Source organism: Coenobita brevimanus, chromosome 99 (assembly GCF_032717465.1).
Source record: "Coenobita brevimanus isolate Jiangsu-jjx chromosome 99, ASM3271746v2, whole genome shotgun sequence".
Lineage (NCBI taxonomy): Eukaryota > Metazoa > Arthropoda > Malacostraca > Decapoda > Coenobitidae > Coenobita > Coenobita brevimanus.
Window position 1 is genome coordinate 6,907,874 of NC_137052.1, and position 22,447 is coordinate 6,930,320.

Sequence of the window (22,447 nt, forward strand, 5' to 3'; positions counted from 1 at the left end):
ATTCTTCATCAGCTTAGTCCTTTTTCCAGTGTCTTGGCCTAAAAGTTTATATATTTCCCCGTAAGAATTTCTTTGTACTCTTTTCAGCCAGTATTCTAGGGGATCTAATTTCTGAAACCCCACCTTCTTATTCAAAAATTCAACAACCAATTTAGTAGTATTTAAAAGTTGTCGTATTGACGAGAATCGGCTGATGTCAATTACTTCTGGCTCAGGTCCTATAGGATCCAAGTTCACTACACTAATCTCAGCAATACTGTACTGTTTCTGTTCAGGCCAATCCTTAGTGAGTAACCATTTAGGACCTTTAAACCACAAGTTATTTTTGATCAGTCTCCTTACGGTCGAACCTCTCGAGAGCAGATCAGCTGGATTTTGTTTGGAGGACACATGCATGAATTTAAATTTGGAAGACAGCTCTTTAATAGTCTTCACTCTATTACGGACGAAAGGAATTTTACTATCTTCCTTCCCTATCCAGTAAAGACAAATCTCACTGTCAGTCCATATGTAAATATCCTCAAACTGAGTATCAAGAGTTGTGGTTATATGCCTGGCCAATTTAGTTCCTACTTCTATGGAAGCCAATTCCATTTGAGGTAGGGTTCTTTCTTTAATTGGCGCAACTCTGGCTTTGGACATTATAATCTTACTATCCTCTCCTGTTGCGCAATAAGCTACTGCTCCATAGGCCCTTTGAGAAGCATCACAAAATATGTGTAAGTGCGACTTCTCATTACTGTTTATTTTCCTGGGAATACATATGCTTGATGTAGTTTCAAACTCCTTTCTAATCTGTTCCCATTGTTCCACATATGTCTCACCTAATTCAGTGTCCCAGTCTAACTTTTCTCGCCAAGCCTCCTGTACTAAACATTTGCCCCTAATAACTATAGGAATGACAAATCCTAATGGGTCAAATAGCTTGGAAACCTGACTTAACAAGGACCTCTTGGTGAGAGTGATATCAGAGAACTTAATTGGTTTCAAACTTATTACATCACCTGTTGTATCCCAGTTAAGACCTAACACATTTTGAATTTTGGGAATGTCAGAATCTGGATAGTCCTCTTGTATTTTATTCCTCAAAAGCGGTGAATTTGTATTCAAGCTCTGTAACGGCAAATTTGCCTTCCCACATTCGGAATTGGCTACTTCATAAACCTTCAAAGCTTCCGATTCTGTATCAGCAACACCTTGCAAATTATCCATATAAAAAGCCTGCCCTATTTCTGGACATTTGGCATTTTCAAAATGATGCTTTAAAGTGTTGCAAAAGTAGGAAAGGACTAGCACAAGAGCCAAAGAGCACCGATCGGAAACAGTAAGTTTTCAATGGACTATCCTCATTTTGAGGATCATGAGGCCAGAGGAATTTTGTAAATTTCCTATCCTCATCTCTCAGTCCTATTCTGAGAAAAGCCTTACTAATGTCTGCTGTGTAAGCGTAAGGTTTCTCTCTAAATCTTAGTAACACATTCCCTAACTTCTCTGTTAATGTAGGTCCAGAGTATAGGCAATCGTTCAAGCTACTGATCTCTTGGACGCTTTACTACTACAGTTGAATACTATCCTTATGGAAGTAGTTACTGAATCCTTTCTTACAGCATGATGTGGTAAGTAGTGTCCTTCTTTGTGGTTAACAGGGTATTCTACCTCTTCTATAAATTTATTCTTCAATTGATCCCTTATAATATTATCATATAGGGTCAGATGTTCTGGTTTATCTCTCAACTTTCTTAGAAGAGAATTTAACTGAGCTTTAGCTGCTTGGTAATCTGTTGGTAACTCTGAGTGGTTTAGTTTCCATGGTAATCCTACCCAATACAGTCCATCCTTAAATTCCACAGACTGATTATACAAATCCAATGTTATTTTATCTTCAGGGGTTGGTTCCTCAGAGTGTATACCTACACTGTCTAGGTCCCACAGTTTGTGTACAGGTTCAATGTTTTCATCCAACAAGTCATTTATCTGAGTAGGTTCTAATTCTGCACCTATTCTAGCTACCATCAATGACTGTGTGGGGGTAACAAAGACTGAGTCTACACTACTAGTTTAGCCTCTCCTTTAACTTGTTTTGGAAAAGGCAATTGACCCATAATAAGGTTACCTCCTGGACTCTTGAACAACTGTACCTTATTCCTTTTGAAAGTCCTATGTAGGAATCTTCCACAATAATCAGAACCAATTATCATTTTTATGGGACCCACAGTATCTGATTCAACATTCTGTTTAGCCAACTTTATCCCTGAGCTTTGTAGATGATCAGAGGTTTCCTTCAATCCCTTTATGTATATACTTGTCTCCATATTATCAACCACAGCTGCTGTTATACGGCATTTATATCTGCCTAATTGTATTACAGGTCTAACTAAATCAAAAGACTGAGCCTTCCTAGTTGTCAACAATCCTGTAATGGCTAGATTTACCTTGCCGATAACTGGTAACTTTAATTTCTTCACAATGTCTGCAGAAATGAAAGTTTTCTGAGCACCCGTATCAAACAGGGTACATACTAATTGGTTTCTATTCTCAAACAATACCTTCACATCTGCTATTGGTACTGCAGCTGGCATTACTAATGGAGCATTCCCTTTTGCAATTGTCATATTGACGCTTGCAGGTTTAGGAACCTCAATTTTCATCCTAGGGCATAAAGCACTACGATGATGATCTTTTTTGCATTTAAAGCAAAGATTTAATTTAGTCTTACAGTCCGCGGCAGTATGTTCGGAGTTCATACAGATTATACAACACCCCAGTTCCTGAAGCTTCCCTACTCTAGAAGCATAATCAGGATAGTGTTGACAAAATACACTGGAATGTTGCTCACCAAAAAAGACACAAACTTTCCTGTCTTTTACCATGGAAGGTTTTATTTCCTTAATATCCTCAGCATGTCTATTCCTGATCTTTAATACCTTATCCTCGGCCTTTGTGGAGCTAAGGAAAGTACCTATCTCTTCTTTAGGCACATACTTAGTCTTCTCTGACTTAACTTTCCCAATCAGTTGGTTAATGCGTTTTTTCTTTACTTCAGTCTTCTGTTTGACCTCAGTAGTGTTTAATGTTCCTTGCAAATGTTTACAGAGTTGCATCAAGCCTTCCTCTATCTCTTCACAGGAGAAATTATCCTTCTGGTACCCACCATACAAAGCATCCTTGGTTTTCGGTGGTAGCTTTAAGGACACAATTCTTGAAAGCACCCAATCTGATGTCTTAATATCTTCGTAAGTACCTAAGGCCCTTAATTTACAACTTATTGCAATTCTAAATTTTTGCAAGGAATCAAAATCGTGCCTAGGCATGGGTAATTCCATTAGAGCCTTTACTAAATGATTTATAATTTGTTCCCTGTCTTCGTAATTTTGTCTAAGGATGGTCAAAGCCACTTCATAGTTATTTTCTTCTACTGGTAATTCTTTTATCAGTTGATATGATGTTCCCTTGACCTGTCCTAACAAATACGTAAGTTTGGTGACTTTAGGGAGATCTGTTCTATCGTGTACCAAATATTTGAACTGATCCCAGAAGGATTTCCAGTTTTGCTCTCCATCAAATTCCGGAAGCGTTATTTGTGGTAACACAGCTCTACTTTGCTGTGCCACAACTTGTGTTTCCACGGCAGTGTCAGCTAATTCTGACTCTAGTGTCTTTACTACAGTTAAGTATTCTTCTAATTTGTCTTCAAACTTCGTAGTTTCTGACTCTAAGAGTTCCTTATTCTCAGCCTTTACTATAGCCGCATCTAAAGTTAAGAAACTCTCTTCATGCTTACTCCATCGATCTTTCAGAATATTTAGGAGACTATTTATTCTCTCCTTGGACAGAGGTATTTGGTCCAGCGACTGGTTACAATCATTTATGGCTCTAGTTACCCATCCTGCCTTACTACTAGAAGATCTTTGCAATAAGGAAACAGACATGTTGACGGAGTTCTAATTTAATAATTTAATTATGAATTCCAACCACAATTTTACCTCAGCTTAGTAATGATTTGATTATTTTAAATTTTGAAGAGGGTAGGGATTAAGTCCTCATTGTGCAAATTATCCCCTCTCCCAATTTCGTTATTCATTACAGCTCAGCTAATTATTTAGTTTAATTCTGAGGAGTGTAGGGATTAGGTCTATAATTTCAACCTATTCCCCAGGGTTATTAAACCTCAAGGGTTTTATTTCATCCCCACAGTCAATTGCCAAAACACCCATATTCCCCGAGCTCAGAATTAATTAACTCAATACTCCATAGGCCTACCCATAGCTTGTACAGCATAGAACTCTCCTTTCTTATGTTCTACATAATTTATAAATTTCTGCAGAACCGCTTCCCTACCATGATGGTTCCAATGTATACCATCAGCTTTCAACATTGCTTGGAAGGGCTTGGCATTAAAATGTATGAAATCCCTTCCCTTCCTGGCCCGTTGGAACTTTCGGTTTACAGCTCTGCTAATTAATTTATATGTTCCATAACAAACTGGAGAGCCATATGGCAGGTTCCTTGGCTCGAGGAGGGTTATGGCTACTGAGGATTTACAAGAGCCCTCTATGGCTCCTACCACTGCTAAAATATTCTCCACAACTTCATTGACCTCCACGTCCTCATGGATATCATTTCCTCCAAGGAAAAGGACCGTACGGTCATGCTCCCAGTCTAGTACGGCATTCAGCCTTTCATCTTCAGAGAAAAAGCTTGCCTTTCCTCCCGGAGCTCTATAGACACGTACGTCCACGTCTTCCACTTCAACCGAACGTGGTAGTAAACTGTGCCCCACAAAAGCAACTACAAACACATTCAGCGCCTCGGCACACATCGATTTTCCTCACTCGGTCGGGGCACCAAAAATGTGAAAAATGTTGAGTAATTCTGGTAAACAAATCGGGGCCCTCTTTTTGGGCACCAAAATGTGAGAAATGTTAAATGTATCCAAGTCGGTATCCCTGCCGGGACACCGCTATGCAAGAATTTTCTCGGTACACAACTCGTAGGTCGTTACTCTTCCCTCAAGTTGTCTAAGTAAATCAAACAAGTCTCATAGAGTTAGGTGAAACGTAAATTAAATTTAACTCACCTACAATACTATCTTCTAATCTATCTCTTCGCTAATCCCCCCTTGAATTGGCCAATTCGTAAAGGTTACTTAGCTATATGAAGAGGGAGTGATCGTTAACCGATGACGATGAGGCTGCCTGGTATAGTTGCTTGGGGAAGCAAGCGTCCTTATGGTGTGTATATACAACCGTGCTAACTCCACGAGAGCTAGGAGCAGAGTGCGTGAACGCGGCAAGCCCCAACACTTCATCGAATTGTGGGTTGCCAACTCTTATTTAATTACAGTACTAAATACAGTTAAATTACAACATGATATGTACAGGGCAAATCTAACAAATTAATCTTAGTTTTACTTAAACTAAAGTTAGACCAAATATTCCCTTTAACTATGTAAATATCTTAATTCCACATCTGCCTTAACAGGGGAATCTTTCCCTGCTTGCCACGTCACCTATCGCGCAGACGCAGTTTAGATCAGTGGAAAATACCACATAATTACATGTATTTACAATGCATAGTTGTCCACGGGGGTTAAATGCAGTAGCATTTAATTTATCAATAACAAGAATTATTAAAGAGAACGTCATTTCTGGGTTATTAAAACCGCTTGAACAATTAACAACAGTCTCTATTTCTTCTGCCTTTAACCAGGGATAACTATGATAAAAATAGAGAGCGCAACTGCTCTGGGGGAAAATATTTCCCACAGATGTTTTACAATTCTGAAAGTTCATGAAAATTAATAAAGTAAATGTATTCTGTGCTTCTCAGTTCAGTCTCTGTTTAAACTGTGTATTTCATTTTAATTTGTTGATGTGTTAATTAGTTAAATCGTTCAGTTATGTGGTGTCGAATGTTCTAACGGTATTGAGAATATTTGAGACTAGAATATTCTAGATGATGCAACTGTTGTGACCAGTTAGTGAGTGAGGAGTAACAGAGCAGTTACGGTGTTAGTACAAGCGGCGGTGATGAGTGAAAGCGTGAACAGTGTATCCGGCTGGGGGTTTGCAACAATATTTTCAGTGTTTGTGGTTTGAGAAGGATATTTATTGTCAATTACGCAAAGAATTATTGAGCATTTCCTCACTGGGAAACGATTTGCTGATGATAATGAGCTACCTGCAACAAGTGCCAAAAGACAAAGCCAGTTTGCTGCTAATATTAGTTCCACGCATCCTTCTGATGAGGAAAATGTGTGGCTAGATGACAGCGGTGAATCAGAGTCTGATGGAGATGATGAAAACAGTTGATGAAGATATTGTTGCAGCAACATGTGAACACCAGCGGAACAGAGAGCAACATGTAAGCTAATTCATGAGCTTCTGGGACCCTCTGACATCAGTGCTGGACGAACTGATGAGCCCAAGACATCAAAACTATCAACATTTCGCAACACACATCTAGGCATAGAGTCGGGCGTTCTCGGCCAGGTGATATGAACTGTACCCATAGCTTAAGTATTCAATTAGTCAGGATGCAGCTTTCTGCTTCAGTTGTAGGTTGTTCTCTGTTCCGGGCCGAACCATTTCAGAAAATACCTTCACAGTGTCAGGTTACAGACAGTGGAAAAAAAAAAAACAAGAGAAGACTGTGGATTTGCACAGCATGTGAGAAGCGATTATCACAAGGCCACATTTTGTGTATGGAAAGACTTTCAGTCCCAGCTAGAATCAGGGAAGAGTATCAATATTGCATTACAGTAGTCCCGGCTCATGAAAAACAGGTAAAAGAAAACAAATTGTGAAACAACTTGAAAAAGTGCTATATATGTCTAACAAGACAAAATTGCACAGAGAGGTCACAGGGAGGACAGTGGAAGCAGCAACAGGGACAATTTTCTTGAAATATTGGAGCTAGTCAGTGACTATGATAATATTGTATAACAGAGGTTTACAAAAATACATAGTGTAAAGTATACAAGCCCACAGATCCAGAATGAAATGATAGAGATTCTTGCTTGCGTTTTATGAGATGAAATATGGAAAGAATTGCATGTCAGCACTGACTTCTCATTCATCGTGGATGAAAGCAAGGACATCAGTGGGAAAGAACGGTTGTCACTTGTTGTATCTTTTCCAAAATAATATCCATGAAGAATTTTTAGGTTTTGCCCACGTGTATGAACTGAATGCCAAGTATTTGAAGGGGAAAATGATTCAGATACTTTAATCTTGAAACATAGTTCCAGAGGCTTGCATAGGACAAACTTATGATTGGGCCCTGTGTGATGAGTGGTGTGAATAAAGGTGTTCAGGTATTATGTAAAGATGCTTCAAGAGCCGAGTACATTCACTGCTACAACCACAAATTGAATCCAGTCATACTTGATTAAATCTGTCAAAGTAGCTGATCAATTCTTTGAATTTCTTGAGATTCTGTATTGTTACGTCCTCACCCCACACTGCCACAGGCTCCAACTGCAGTAGTTCAGTATAGGAAGGACGTTGCCCAGCGAGTTGTTCTTCCTATGGTCAGCCTTTAGGTGTGCAGTACACAAGATCAGCTGAGGCGAAAATAAACACTGGTTCTTTAAAAGTTCACTGTCTTTATTTTCCAAATGGTCACACTTAATGCTTTCCAACTTCACAATTCTCACCAGTACTGGAGCTATACTGTACACACTTTACTACTTGCAATTATACTTAATGCTTAAAACAACATTTCACAGTTTTTCACAAGTGCCGATGATGTGCGAACTTCAGTAACATTTCACTGCTTCCACAAGTACCGAAAATATTCTTCACTAACTGTAATTACACTTAATGCTTGCCAACAACACTTCACAAACTTCACTAACAGCACTGCACTGACACTACACTGAAACTGAACCAAAACCGACTGAACTTCACTCAAAATAACCTGAAACCCAATTAAACTCGCCCTAGTCTCTCCCCATCTTTATATAAGCTTCCATTACTAGAATGATCTACTTCTCCAACATTCAAGGGCAAACTGGTCTTGGATCAGCCCCTAGCAACAACAGTTACTAACTAGGAGACATCAAAAGATGCCAGAGTTGTCTTACATTACATAACACTCCAAATCATTTACCATAGGAATTTAAATTACATAATTCAACAAGCAATCATTTAAACAAAACATTATAAAGAAAAAGAGCAGAAAACTTGCTGCATAACTTACGAAATAACTACGCTCACAAACAGCAGGCTAACTGGCAACTCTGACTCGTACCGAAACACTGTAAACATCGGGAAACGTCGAGAGACATCTCGGCACCTAACTGGCAAATCTCGCTTCTTAACACTACCCCCTCCCTAGTTCTTTGTCGTCCCGACAAAACTACACAGTATATCCTATACAAACATAAACCTTAATCCTAATGAAACATCTAACTATACACAAAATAATCCTTCAACTTATCAGGTCTTCTTCTATTTTACTTATGACGATGTCCCTGTTCCTCCACACAGTCCACTCCTCCAGGAAGGTCTTGGAAAGGTGATTCATTTTTTTTTTTTTTAACAATGTTAAAAATCTTTAGAAATGCAGGCTGTTAAAGCAATTAGGCGATAGTCAAAGGGCTGAGAATGGCCACCCTTCTTTGGGGCAGGCTGAATTAGATCAAACTTCCAGCAAGAAGGAAAGGTACACATTGAAAGACGTGGCGAAAGAGTTTACCCAGGCAGGGTGTAAACACAGAGGCACAGTTCTTGAGAACAACAGGAGGGACCCCATCAGGCTCATATGCCTTTTTGGTATTGAGACTAATGATGGCAGAAAACACATCAGTTGAAATTTTAATGTCAGCCTTGAGGAAGACGGGGGGAGGGGGCAGTGACGGAGGAACAGCACCAGAATCATCTAAGGTGGAATTGGAGGAGAAAGTCTGAGGGAAGAGATCTGCTTTACCAGTATAAGGAACAGATACAGAACCATCAGAATGGATGACAGGAAGAAAGGATGATGAGGTAAAGTTGTTAGAAAGGTTTTTGGCAGGGTGCTAGAAGCAGCGAGAAGAATCTGAGTTGGAGACCTCAGATTATTTAGCGTGAATGAAATTGTTTTTAGCAGAGTGAAGAACAGAGTTAGCACGAATCCAGGCAGAAACCTAAGATAAATGAGGTTTAGGGGTGGATTGGCTGTGGTACCTCTTCTAGGCATTTTCCTTGCTGTGGACAAGTTAATAACGGTAGAAATAGATGAGATTATGGAATGGGTTGGCTCAGATACATTTTCTGGGCCTTCTCCTTGTTGTGGACAGTTTAATAAGGGTAGAAAAGATGTAGGCTTGTTCACCAGGTGGCTCAGTAAAATGAGAGGAGAGCGAAAGTTAGTGGTGAACGTTGAAATTATCTTAAATAGAGATTTCAGAGGAATAAGAAATAGGATATGTTCCATCTTAGAAGTAAGATAGTCAGAATTTTTCGTAGTCAGTAGAATTAAGGGATAAGTACACTGCAGAGATATATTTAGTCAGAGCATGACAGGGCAGCCGAAACCAGAGAGTAAAGAATTCAGAAAACTGAAGTTCAGGAACACGAGAGCATAATATGTTGATATGAAAAGGACGGAATGCCGTAGTACTGTACTGCCTTACTGTGTCAGTGTGTTGTAACAAGGTTAGCACAAGATGATGCTAGTTAGGTAGGCTATGCCACTCAGATGTGACAAAATTAGTTCTAGAATATGACGGTAGTCATGAAGATGTGTTTTGGAAAGGATGTCTGTCTCTCTATCTATTGCCAGACGCCTCAAACCCGTTGGGGTGGCCACAAACAAATCGCCTCCACGTCGCCCTGTCCCCCCCCATTCCACTGGCCTGCTCCCAACTCACATCGCCTTCTCTCATATACCTCTCCACCCCATCCCTCCATCTCATTCTCGGCCTCTCCCTCCCTCTCCCCCCCTCCACCTCACTCACATACACTCTCTTCGTCAGTCTTTCATCCTCCATTCTCTCTACATGGCCAAACCACCTCAGTGTATTCCTCCTAACGCTTCCTATCACATCCACATCCACACCACAACGCTCCTTTATATCCTCATTTGTCAGCCTGTCTCTCCTGACTCCACAGGCTCCTCTTAAATAACTCATTTCCACTGCTCTCACTCTTGACTTGTGCCGTTCCAACAACGTCCAAGGTTCACTTCCATACGTTAGAGTTGGTATCACAATACTGTCATGCAGTAACTTTTTCACTTCCATGCTCACTTCCCTGTTTCTTATCACTGCTTTCAAGGAACCAGCAACCTTTCTTCCCTGCTGTACCCTTTCAAGCACTTCACCCTCCAAACCTCCATCCTTACTCATCACACTACCCAAGTACTTAAACGTACTCACATTTTCCAGTTCCTCACCATCCAACCTCGCTGTACATTCACTGACTTCACCTCTCTCAAAGACCATCACTTTACTCTTCCCTACATTCACCTTTAGATTCCGTTTCTTACACACTCTCCCAAACTCATCCACCAAGCCTTGCAGCTCCCCTTCGTCTTCACTCAAGAACACAGTATCATCTGCAAACAACAGTACAGGGAGTTTCCAAACACTACCCTCTCTCACCAGGGCCACTCCAACATCCACTACCCTACCTTGTACCTCTTTTATTACCCCATCCATGTACATATTGAACAACCATGGAGACATGACACATCCCTGTAAAACTGATAAAAAAGGGAAAACCACGTGAATTAGCTATTATCATTATTTGTGTGTGTGACGAAAAGATGTTATGGAAAGGATGCAGAGCCGTAACTGATCCCTCCCCTGCAGGCCAAAGGTTGGGGAGGGGGGGAGATTCGAATACTGGTGGCACCATGGTGCTGATTTAAATAGTTTGTGGCAGATCCCTCCCTGCTTCCCCTCACCGCTTACTGCTAATGTGGAGTATGAGTTGCTAGATAGATTGATAGATCTACAGATAGATAGAGAAGGGAGACAGATTAGATCTACATATAGACAGAGAAGAGAGACAGACAGATAGAGGGGTAGATATAGATAGATAGATGGGTAGATGGAGAGCGGTAAATATAGAGATAGATAGATAGATAGGTAGATGGAGAAGGGTAGATATAGATAGATGGTTAAATAAATGCACAGATGGATGGAGAGGGTTAGATGTCGATACATACATACATACATATATACATAATAGATGGATGGATGGATAGATGGGTGGAAAAATAGAGAGATAAGCAGAACGACAATCTAATGGAAAATTACAGAGGCCAACAGATAAATAACTAGATGGGCACGTTCGCCGCTCCCATGCAAAGATGTAAGAATGATGGCAGAGAGAGAGAGAGAGAGAGAGAGAGAGAGAGAGAGAGAGAGAGAGAGAGAGAGAGCAATATTAAAATATTTTAAGTCTACCCTGAGAGTCCTACTAAACCTACCTTTCCTCGTTACTTTAAGCTGGTGACTATTTTTATTTTATTGTATTTTATTTTATTTTTTGCCACTTTCAGGCAATTTTTGAAGAACTTTTAGCGGTGATAAGGGTAAAGAAGGCTCTTTTCTAGCCCCTACAATAATAAAAAAAACTCTTTAGCTGAATAAAATCGTGCGGTGACAGCACAAAAAAAAAAGAAAAGAAAAAGGAAAGCAGTTATAGGGCTGAAAGGGTACTTTTAGCCTCGTCTCACCTTTAATGTAACTAGCATCCTTGTTTCTACTAACTTTATCAGTGTTGCAGCAGAAGCAGCAGCATCTGAAACGCGAACCCAGTGAACTGCAGGCTGAAGATACTCCTTATCTGCGGTCCACCTTCCTTTCGGGGAATAAGGAGTTAAGGGTAGTTTGTATAACCGGGTAGTTGAGCCGCCCAGTTATATGTGTGCCACCACATGAAGCTTACACTCCAGTACCTTTTCTAACCAAGTAATTGAGGATAAATTGAAACAGCACTTTGTAAATAAGTTATATTGACGACAGTAATCCGACACACTACGCCACACACAATTACCACTAGATCTGCACATAACGTAAATAAGGTGAATTTTTGGAATCTACATCTTTTCACAACGATGCCGTCATTTCCTACCAGTTTCGTGCTCTATTCTGACTATTTTATTCAACTGAGGATAGACCTTTCGAAAAGGTGTTATACGGCCTACATTAATCCCATGATTACAAAGTTCTCGCCACACGACTGCGGAAACTGGCATTCACAAGAATATGAATAAATACAAAAAAGTTCGCGTCCACATCAAATGTTTGCTGGCGCAAGCAGGTGCAACCGGAATTTTATATTATTTTTTCTCAGACAAGTACATTACAGATTAGTATTCTCTTATATGGTCATTAATCCAAACTTTGTTGACATTATAACGATAAAAATAACATGTAACATGCAGAGTAAATCACTCTGGGGGAGGAGCTACGAATCCTCTTCTGCCCACTCAGAATAAGAAATAAAAGATTTCCTACGACGCAGGATGCTTCTTCGCTTGCCTGTCTGGCCACATTCTCATCCTCCATCTAGTTCTTTCCATTATTATTTTAAATATTGTTCTCTCTCTCTCTCTCTCTCTCCATCTTGAAAACCGAGTTGTAACAGTGGATTAATACTAGGATATGATGTTGCTCACGGAGAAGAGCTTTGGAAAGGATATTGAGTCGTGGCATTGTCTTTGTCCGTCACCCAGTTACGTAAAAAAAAAAAAAAAAAAAAAAAAAAAAAAAAAATCGCGGCCAAGTTAAGGCAAAAGGAGCATAGTGACATTTTTCGAGCTGGAGATGCTAATTATATAAGTTCATCTCAGTACTACTACGTTTGCATAAAGTAACTGATGGAAATGGTATACTTGTAGTAGCTTGATCAGTATATAAAAAAAAAAAAATGAAAAAGAAAAAGAAAAACGTCATCAGACTGCATATGTTAACATGTTCGATTTGGAGACGTCTTTATACAGGATGGTCCTTAAACAGAGCTCCACTAGAAGCCCCTTATGTGTTAGGGGGACGGCTCAGTGTGCTGGTGTGGGCGTGAGTGTGACAGTGGGAGCAGGGAGTGGATTAATGATGCATAATTGATAACGCTGAGCCGTCTCCGCGACACACGAGGAATCGCGAGGGGGAGTGGAAGCGGAGTGTCATATGGGGTGGCCAGTAAACAGTGCTCCCCTAAATGCTCACCTGGAAGGATTGGTGTTTGGGGACGGCTCTGTGTGCTGGTGTGGGCGTGGGTGTGGCAGTGACAGTTACATTTTAATAAATGGTGCAAAATCGACACTGGCAATGATAAGCTCAGTGTGCCGGTATGGGCGTGGGTGTGGCAGCTACAATTAATAAACGATGGAAAATCGACACTACTAATGCTAAGCTCAGTCTGCTGGTGTGGGTGTGGGTGTGGCAGAGTTACAGATTAATATACTGTATGATGCAAAATAGACACCGATAACGCTAAGCTCAGTCTGCTGGTGTGGGCGTGGGGTTGGCTGGGGCAGTTACATATTAATAAATGGCGCAAAATAAACTGATAACACTGACTATGCCGCCCCCACAGCACAGGAGAAATCGCCTGGGGGAGTGCAAGTGGATCGTTATATATGGACCGCGCTATACATACAGAGAATATATATGTCTGTTTTTATCCGACAAGGATCCCTAACCTTTCTCAGCTCAGGTGACGGCCAAATGTACACAAAACTGGAGGGCGGATTTGACTGGTAAGCATGGAGAATTGTTTCTGTCTACCGCGTAAGACTAACTGAATTTCACGCAACCACGACTTAATATTCATGTTAAGGGAGAGGGGCAGTTCCGTCAGATGAAAACAAGCTGACTAAACCAGACATCTGGTCAGAAGAATGCCCTACTGACGGAGGCACTCCAAACAGGAGTTCAAACAGAGCCTTCATTAGCCCTTCATAAGTCTCTCTCTCTCTCTCTCTCTCTCTCTCTCTCTCTCTCTCTCTCTCTCTCTCTCATGCAAGGAAGAAGGAACCAAAGGCTATACGACTTTCACTTGAACTTGGTCCAGATTTTCGTCCTTTTGTAGCTTATTTTACATAGCTTAGTGACAAGAAAATGCTGCAGCTTTATTAACTTCACGCACTTCGTGAGTAGGTTCAAATTCCAGTGTTAGTCTACTGTTACAGCCCAGTATTCAAAACGGAGAGATGGTAGTTTTAGGCCAAGTTAGGGCGAAAGGAGTATAGAAAATCGCTATAATTGTTCCTTCAGAGAGAGAGAGAGAGAGAGAGAGAGAGATCCTTTCACTTGGAGAAGTCTGGACACATTGCGCTTACAAGACAATAGTATATCAAATGAATTTATATAAAAATCGCATGGAGTGAGCAAGAAAAATATACAAAAACACATCATCGTTGTGGATGGCTAAATTTTCCTCTTCTTGATGTTTCGGTGATGATGCAGGGGCGGATACAGTAATTAAAAAAGGAAGGGGAAGTGATGACTAGAGAAATCATCACAAATATGAATTCAGGCCGACTTGTTATCAAATTCCACCAACTTATTACCAAATCCCCCTTTTCATTAAAAAATAATTCTGATAACGCATAAGTAAGAAATTTAAAAAATTTGGTAAATAATATTGTTCAGTTACTTTAGTAATCTTTGGTCTGACGAAAATTGGGGGTGGGGGGAGTTGTACGCCCTCACGTCCCCTCCTCCCCCGTAATCCGTGCCCGATGGTGTGGATGCTCCTGAAGAATAAGATTCCCAACCTGCAAAGAGACGCATTAAACCTGCAAAACACATTCCCTGGAGAGAGAGAGAGAGAGAGAGAGAGAGAGAGAGAGAGAGAGAGAGAGAGAGAGAGAGATCCAAACACCTGTAAATCAAAACGATAGCACAGAACACAGGTAAAAAAAAAAAACTATAACAACGCTGAAAAATAAGATACTTCACAAGACACCTGAAAAACACAAGATACTTCAAAACACACTTGTGAAATAAAAGATACTTCAACCAAAACTTGGAAAAAAAAATTATTTTAAAAGATATATGAAAATATGACACTCCAATCTGCACCTGCAAAATAATGTGCTTGAAAACACACCTGAAAAACAAAAGACTTCAGAACACACCAAAAAACAGAAGATACTTCAAAACACACTTGAAAAACAAGTCTTCAAAAAATACCTAAAAACAAAAGATACCACAAAGCACACCTAAAAAGAAGATACTTGAAGACACACAGAAAAACAAGATACTTCAAAACACCTGAAAAACAAGATGCTCTTAAATACACCTACAAAATAAGATATTTCAAAATACACTTCGAAAACAAAAGGTATTTCAATACGCCTGAAAAACGATACTTCAAAACATACGTAGAAAAACTTCAAAGCACCTGAAAAACAAAAGGTACTTAACACTTTAAAACGAAAGATACGTCAAATACACGTGAAAAACAAAATATTTTTCAAACAAGCCTAAAACAAAAGGTACTTCAAAACGCGAAAAACAAAAGATACATGTCGAAACATACCTGAAAAGCAAAATATACTTAAATACCTGAAAAACAAAATATACTTCAAAACACCTGGAAAACAAGATACTTCAAAACAACTAAAAACAAAAGATACTTCAAAACAACTAAAAACAAAAGATACTTCAAAACAACTAAAAACAAAAGATACTTCAAAACACACCTGAAAAATAAAAGATATTTCGAAAACACTTGAAAACAAAAAATACCTCAAAGCACAGCTATAAAATATTTCAAAATACACCTGCAAAAAAAAAAAATCAAAAATCAAAACGCACCTTAAAAAAGGTACTTAGAAACACCTAAAAAACAAAAGATACAACAAAACACACCTACCAAATAAGGTATTTCAAAATACACCTGCAAAATAAAAAGATACTTCAAAGCACACCTGAAAAATAAGATACTTAGAGTTACACGGTGATCCAAAAATCTTCAAACATAGGAATAATTGACGTTTTTTTAGGTACCTCACCAGATTGCCAGATGAGTTAATGCTAGTTCATCATGAGTGAGAGAGATGCAACCATACCTTGGATGAGTTTTTCAAAGTGATGACAGCCATGTAGTGCTTTTTTGTGAATAGAGTGACAGTGAATTAAAAAAAAAAGTGATATTTTTTCCTATGTATGAAGACTTTTGGACCACCATGTCTATCTATTCAATCTATCTATTGCCAGACGCCTCAATCCCGGTTGGAGTGGCCACAAACAAATCGCCTCCAAGTCGCCCTGTCCCCCGCCATTTCACCGCCCTGCTCCCAACTCACACCCCCCTCTCTCATATACCTCTCCACCCCATCCCTCCATCTCATCCTCGGCCTCCCCCTCCCTCTTCCCCCCTCCACCTCACTCACATACACTCTCTTCGTCAGTCTTTCACCCTCCATCCTCTCCACATGGCCAAACCACCTCAGTGTGTTCCTCATAACGCTTCCTATCACATCCACATCCACACCACAACGCTCCTTTATATCCTCATTCGTCAGCCTGTCTCTCCATGTGACTCCACAGGCTCCTCTTAAATAACTCATTTCCACTGCTCTCACTCTCGACTTGTGTCCTTCCAACAACGTCCAAGCTTCACTTCCGTACGTTAGAGTTGGTATCACAATACTGTCATGTAGTAACTTTTTCACTTCCATGCTCACTTCCCTGTTTCTTAGCACTGCTTTCAAAGAACCAGCAACCTTTCTTCCCTGCTGTACCCTTTCAAGCACTTCACCCTCCAAACCTCCATCCTTACTCATTACACTACCCAAGTACTTAAACGTACTCACATTTTCCAATTCCTCACCATCCAACCTCGCTGCACATTCACTGACTTCACCTCTCTCAAAGACCATCACTTTACTCTTCCCTACATTCAACTTTAGATTCCGTTTCTTACACACTCTCCCAAACTCATCCACCAAGCTTTGCAGCTCCCCTTCGTCTTCACTCAACAACACAGTATCATCTGTAAACAACAGTAAAGGGAGTTTCCAAACACTACCCTCTCTCATCAGGGCCACTCCAGCATCCACTACCCTATCTTGTACCTCTTTTATTACCCCATCCATGTACAGATTGAACAACCATGGAGACATGACACATCCCTGTTTCAACCCAAATTTCAAAGAGAAAAATTCACTTAGTTCACCATCCACACGCACTGCAGCCTTCGCATCATCGTACATACTCTTCACAGCATTCAACAACTTCCCATCTACTCCATATGTTCTTAACACTTTCCACAATCCTTGTCTATCCACCCTGTCATATGCTTCTCCAAATCCATGAAAGCCACTGACAACTTCTTTCCCTTCTCTAGAAACTTTTCCACTTAAGATCTAAGAATGAATATCTGATCTACACAACCTCTTCCCTTCCTAAAGCCTCCCTGTTCTTCTCCAACTAATTTCTCTGTTCTTTCTCTAACTCTGTCAATAAGTATCCTACCATACACTTTTCCTATTATACTAAGAAGACAAATGCCCCTATGATTACCACACATTTCTTTTTCCCCTTTTCCTTTGTACAAGGGAATAATTATACCTGACTTCCAATCCTCCAGGACTCTACCTTCCTCCCAGGCCAATCTGCACATCTTCCACATCCATTCTACTACTATCTCTCCCCCATGCTTCAGCATTTCACCACACACTCCATCAATTCCTGGGGCTTTCCCCGATTTAACTTTCTTCATTGCTTCCACAACTTCTATCCTACTGATTTCTTCCTGTCTTCTCACCTCCCTTCTTCTTCCAGCCATTCCCCAGCCACTTATACTCGCATTACTTTCATCCTCTATATTCAACAATTCCTTAAAGTGTTTTCTCCATCTGATCACTTTTTCTCCCTTCTCCACTAGTAATCTACCATTTTTATCTTTCACTTCCCCGCTAACTTCACTTCCACCCTGTCTTACTCTTTTCACCTCTTTCCAGAACATTTTCATACAGTCCCTCCACTTTACACTCAAATTCCTTCCAAATTCCTCATACACTCTATTCTTACTCTCTCATACTAATCTTTTCACCTTTCTCTTTCTTTCTACATATAACTCTCTCTTCCGCCTCACAACTTCTTCCACGCCCCTATTTCTCATCCATTCATTGTATGCTTTCTTCTTTTGTGCCACAGCCTGTTTCACCTCTTCAGTCCACCACGCTGTTCCTTGCACCCCCCTCCGTCTTCTCTTCCTTCCACACACCACATCACATGCTGCACACATTTCTTCTGTAAATATCCTACACACACCTTCCACGTCTCCCATCTGCTCCAATTCATATTTGCCCAATCGTTCCTCCACTTCTCTCTTATACTCTGCCTTTTTCTCATCCTCTTGTAACCTTTCCACTCTCCTTGCAACTACTCTTTCCTCTAGTCTATCCCTTCTTCTATTCCTCCATCTTACTTGAATTCTAATTCTGGCCACCACCAAGTAGTGGTCAGAAAGTCCACTCCCCCAACCTCTACAAACTCTTGCATCCATTACACATCTTCGCATCCTTTCATCCACACGCACATAATCATTGCCTTCCTTTCCTTCAGTTCACCACCCACCACCATGTACATCTACAAAATAAGGTATTTTAAAACATACCTGGAAAATTAAAAAAAATATATGAAAACAATGCATTGAAAGTGCACTATAAAGAAATGATTAAATAAATACAAACCAAGTTCACCTGGAAAACTTATATCAAAAACACACACACAAGAGAAAACACGTGTGAGACATACCTAGAAGACAGAAATAATGACACCTGCAAGACACAACCACTGAAAAACAAGACACCGGAAAAATAAAACATTTGAAACACACACACACACACACACACACACAGTTGAGGTGTCAAAGAGACAACACGCATATCACCTCGCTCTGCGCGGGCCATCCATGGCCACAACTGGCCATACCTAAATACTGTAATAACTTTATGAGTCAAGCTCTGTACTAGGCTAAACTAAATGTTGTTATAATATAGTAGAGCAAGTATAAGCAAAAATGTCCAAATAACAGAATACAGCCAATTAGTGCAGGAATGCACTGATCAAGCTTCATCAGCTCTATCATCTACAAGCTAATAAGGAGATGCGTAGCTGTAAGTAGGATTTTTTTTTTTTACTCAATAATACCACAAGATGACCACCATATTTAGTAATGCGAATATGGAAGGAATTAAAAAAAGGGTAAAGTTACAAAACCAGAACTGGTTGAAAAGGAAACATAACAAACTAGTGGAGAGTGTGAACAAATTAGAAGAGGCATTTCAGAGTGAAATGGATAAAATTAAGAAGCAATTGCCATGCAGAGGGAGGAGGATGAATAATTAGTAAAGGAATTAAACAAGAAAGACACAACAATAGATGAGCTGTCAGTTGAGATGGGTTCACTTAGAAGGAAGATTAGTGAAATGGCAAGTACAGTTGCCAACCATGAGGGTATTATGGAGGAATTCAGAACTAATACAGAGGCAATTAGGAAAGCAAGCAGTCTGGTAGACCAAAGCAATGATATTGAAGAGAAGATAACCCAGGTGAAGGAAGTGATGGAAAGTTACAAAGATGATGTGGAAACAATATATGCTGAAATGGTGAATGAAAGCCTTAGAAACCATAGTAAAAGAAAAAAGCATTAGGAGGGAAGTGAAAAAAATAATCCAAAACAACCCCAAATTGGTCAAACATTCAGCAGATAGCAACAAATCTATAGTAATCACTGGTATAGATGAGGAAGAAATAAAAAACAAAATTTCGAGAGACAAAATGGAGATGGCAAATATAACGAGCATATTGACGGAAGTATCAGAGGAAATCTGTAATAAAGACATAGAGAACACAAAAGGCTACGGAAACATGAGAGAAATAAGTCAAGGCCCCAGAAAATAACCGTCCTGAGTGTGAACAATGTGGAGGAAATACTAAAAAATGCAAACAAACTCATGGAAAAGGAAGAATTAAAAAAAAAGTATGGACAAAAAGATGCCTAACTCAAGAGGAATTGGGAATCCTAAAAGAGAAGAGAAAGGAGACAAAAACAAAGAACGAGGGGAGATCAGAGGAAGAGAAGAGTACATTTTTTTTTTTACCAAGTTATTGCATTGCAGGTACGAAAGTGGTACATAACCAACTAGTTAGGCGGATAAGACCGAAATATAGGGTCCATCGTTCACTTTTTCAGGAAAGCACCAAATTTGGTGCAATTAAAGTATAGACCCATACAATTGATTTTTGAGGTGGAGCCCAAAATTCGGGGCCCCCTGGTGGCCGCCATATTGAATTCCAATATGGCCGCCTAGTTAAATCTGTTATGTGCAATATCTCCATTAATATGGCAGATACAGTCTCACTTTTAGGGTCTACCTCCATGTTTTAAGGGTCTGCAAATTTATTGAAGCCATTTATAATTGTGTTTGCGTCCGCCATCTTGGATTTCAAGATGGCCACCATCCCGGTAGCATTTTTGTAATATCTTTGAAATCAGAACTGATAATATGAAAATTTCATATAGAGATATACAATGTAGCATTTAGCAAGTCTGTAGCTGGAGTGAGGACTTTAGGGGTTACACAATATGAAGCATATGTGGAGGAGCGTTTGTCAAAAAGAAATCAGTCGGTTGATGCCACAATACATCGCAACAACATTCCTCTCTTCAGCAATCCAAAGCACAGAGTAAAATCAGCAGAGAAACAGAAAACTACTGAACCGAAAAGTGACCGCAGTTTATTTTCTAGACTGTATATTGCTAGTCAACGCAGAGATGGCGACCTTGACACCTTCTTCAGTCACGAAAATCAACCCCAGCCACCATCACTCAGTAAGAATGGGAAGATGAGGCAAGGAGATAAAGCTGATCTTCTAGACTGTTTAGAGGCTGTATCCCCTGCTCAGAAGACCGCCCCGACTGTAGATGCCAAAGTTTTTGATGGAGGAGCTGTTATGAACTTTCTCCAGGGAATCCCAGGGAAAACCTTCCAAGAGTACGGACAGGACATTTTCCTTCCCTATCTGGAGGGACAACTGGAATCTACTAGCCATGTGGATGTAGTGTGGGACACATACCGAGATGATAGCCTAAAGTCTCAAGTTCGGGGGGATAGGGGATCTGGAACACGCAGGCGGGTAACACCAAAAACAAAGGTTCCTGGGAACTGGAAAAGTTTCTTGCGAAACGACCAGAACAAAGGGGAGCTCTTCCAGTACTTGTCTGATGTAGCTGTGAACGCACCCATCACAGGAAGAGAGATATATGTTACCAGTGGAACATCAGTTTTGTCCTCAGATCCTAATGCTGATGTGAATATTCTGAGTCCATGCAACCACGAAGAGGCGGACACCCGGGTGATCTTACACGCACTGGATGCAGCAAGAAAGGGAGCCTGCAAAATCTTGATTAGAACTGTTGATACCAACGTAGTTGTCTTGGCTATAGTTCATTTCTTTTCCATCCAAGCGGAGGAAGTGTAGATAGCATTCGGCACTGGCAAAAAATTCCGGTATATACCTATTCACAAAATCGCAACTGGGCTAGGCAAGAGGAAATCAGAAGCTTTAGCGTTCTTTCACGCCTTCACAGGTTGTGATACGACTTCCTATTTTGCAAATAAGGGCAAACTTTCAGCTTGGAAGACATGGGAAGTTTTACCAGACATCACTCCATGTTTCCATTCATTGTCGATAAACCCTGACTCCATCACCACAGAGTTTCACAAGTTACAGCGTTTCGTTGCCGTCTTGTATGACAGAACAAATGACTCAGGATCCGTGAACAAAGTGCGGAGGTACCTGTTTGCCCAGAAGTCCAGAGAAATTGAAAACATCCCTCCGACTGCAGATGCTTTGGAGGAGCACGCAAAACGTGCAGTTTATCAGGCTGGTCATGTGTGGGGCCAGTCATTAGTACGCCAACAGGAACTGCCGTCACCAGCATCATTTGGGTGGAAACGGAAGGGAGATAGCTGCTGGATCCCTAACTGGATGAAACTTCCGGTCGTGCAAACTGCATGCACAGAACTTATCAGCTGTCATTGCAAATCATCATGCAAAGGCAACTGTAAATGCTACAAAGCTAATCTGCCATGTACCTCTTTGTGCGGGTGCGATGGTCAGTGTTTTCAAGACTAAAACATGGTAAGACATTGGAAATGTGTTTTCATCTGTCATATTTTCCATAAATGTCATCTATATTGAGCAGTATAAAAGGAAAGCTGATCGAATGAATGGTGGCCATCTTGAAATCCAAAATGGCTGACTCAAATTCATTTGAAAATGGCTTCATTGAATTCATAGCCCATTAAAACATGGGGGTAGACCTTGGAAGTTTTTTTTGTATCAGTTATAATATGAGAGATATTAACAAAACAGTATTAAGGAGTGGCGGCCATCTTGAAATCCAAGATGGCGGACTCAAATGCATTTATAAATGATTTCATTGGATCCGCTGCCCTTTAAAACATGGAGCTAGACCCTAAAAGT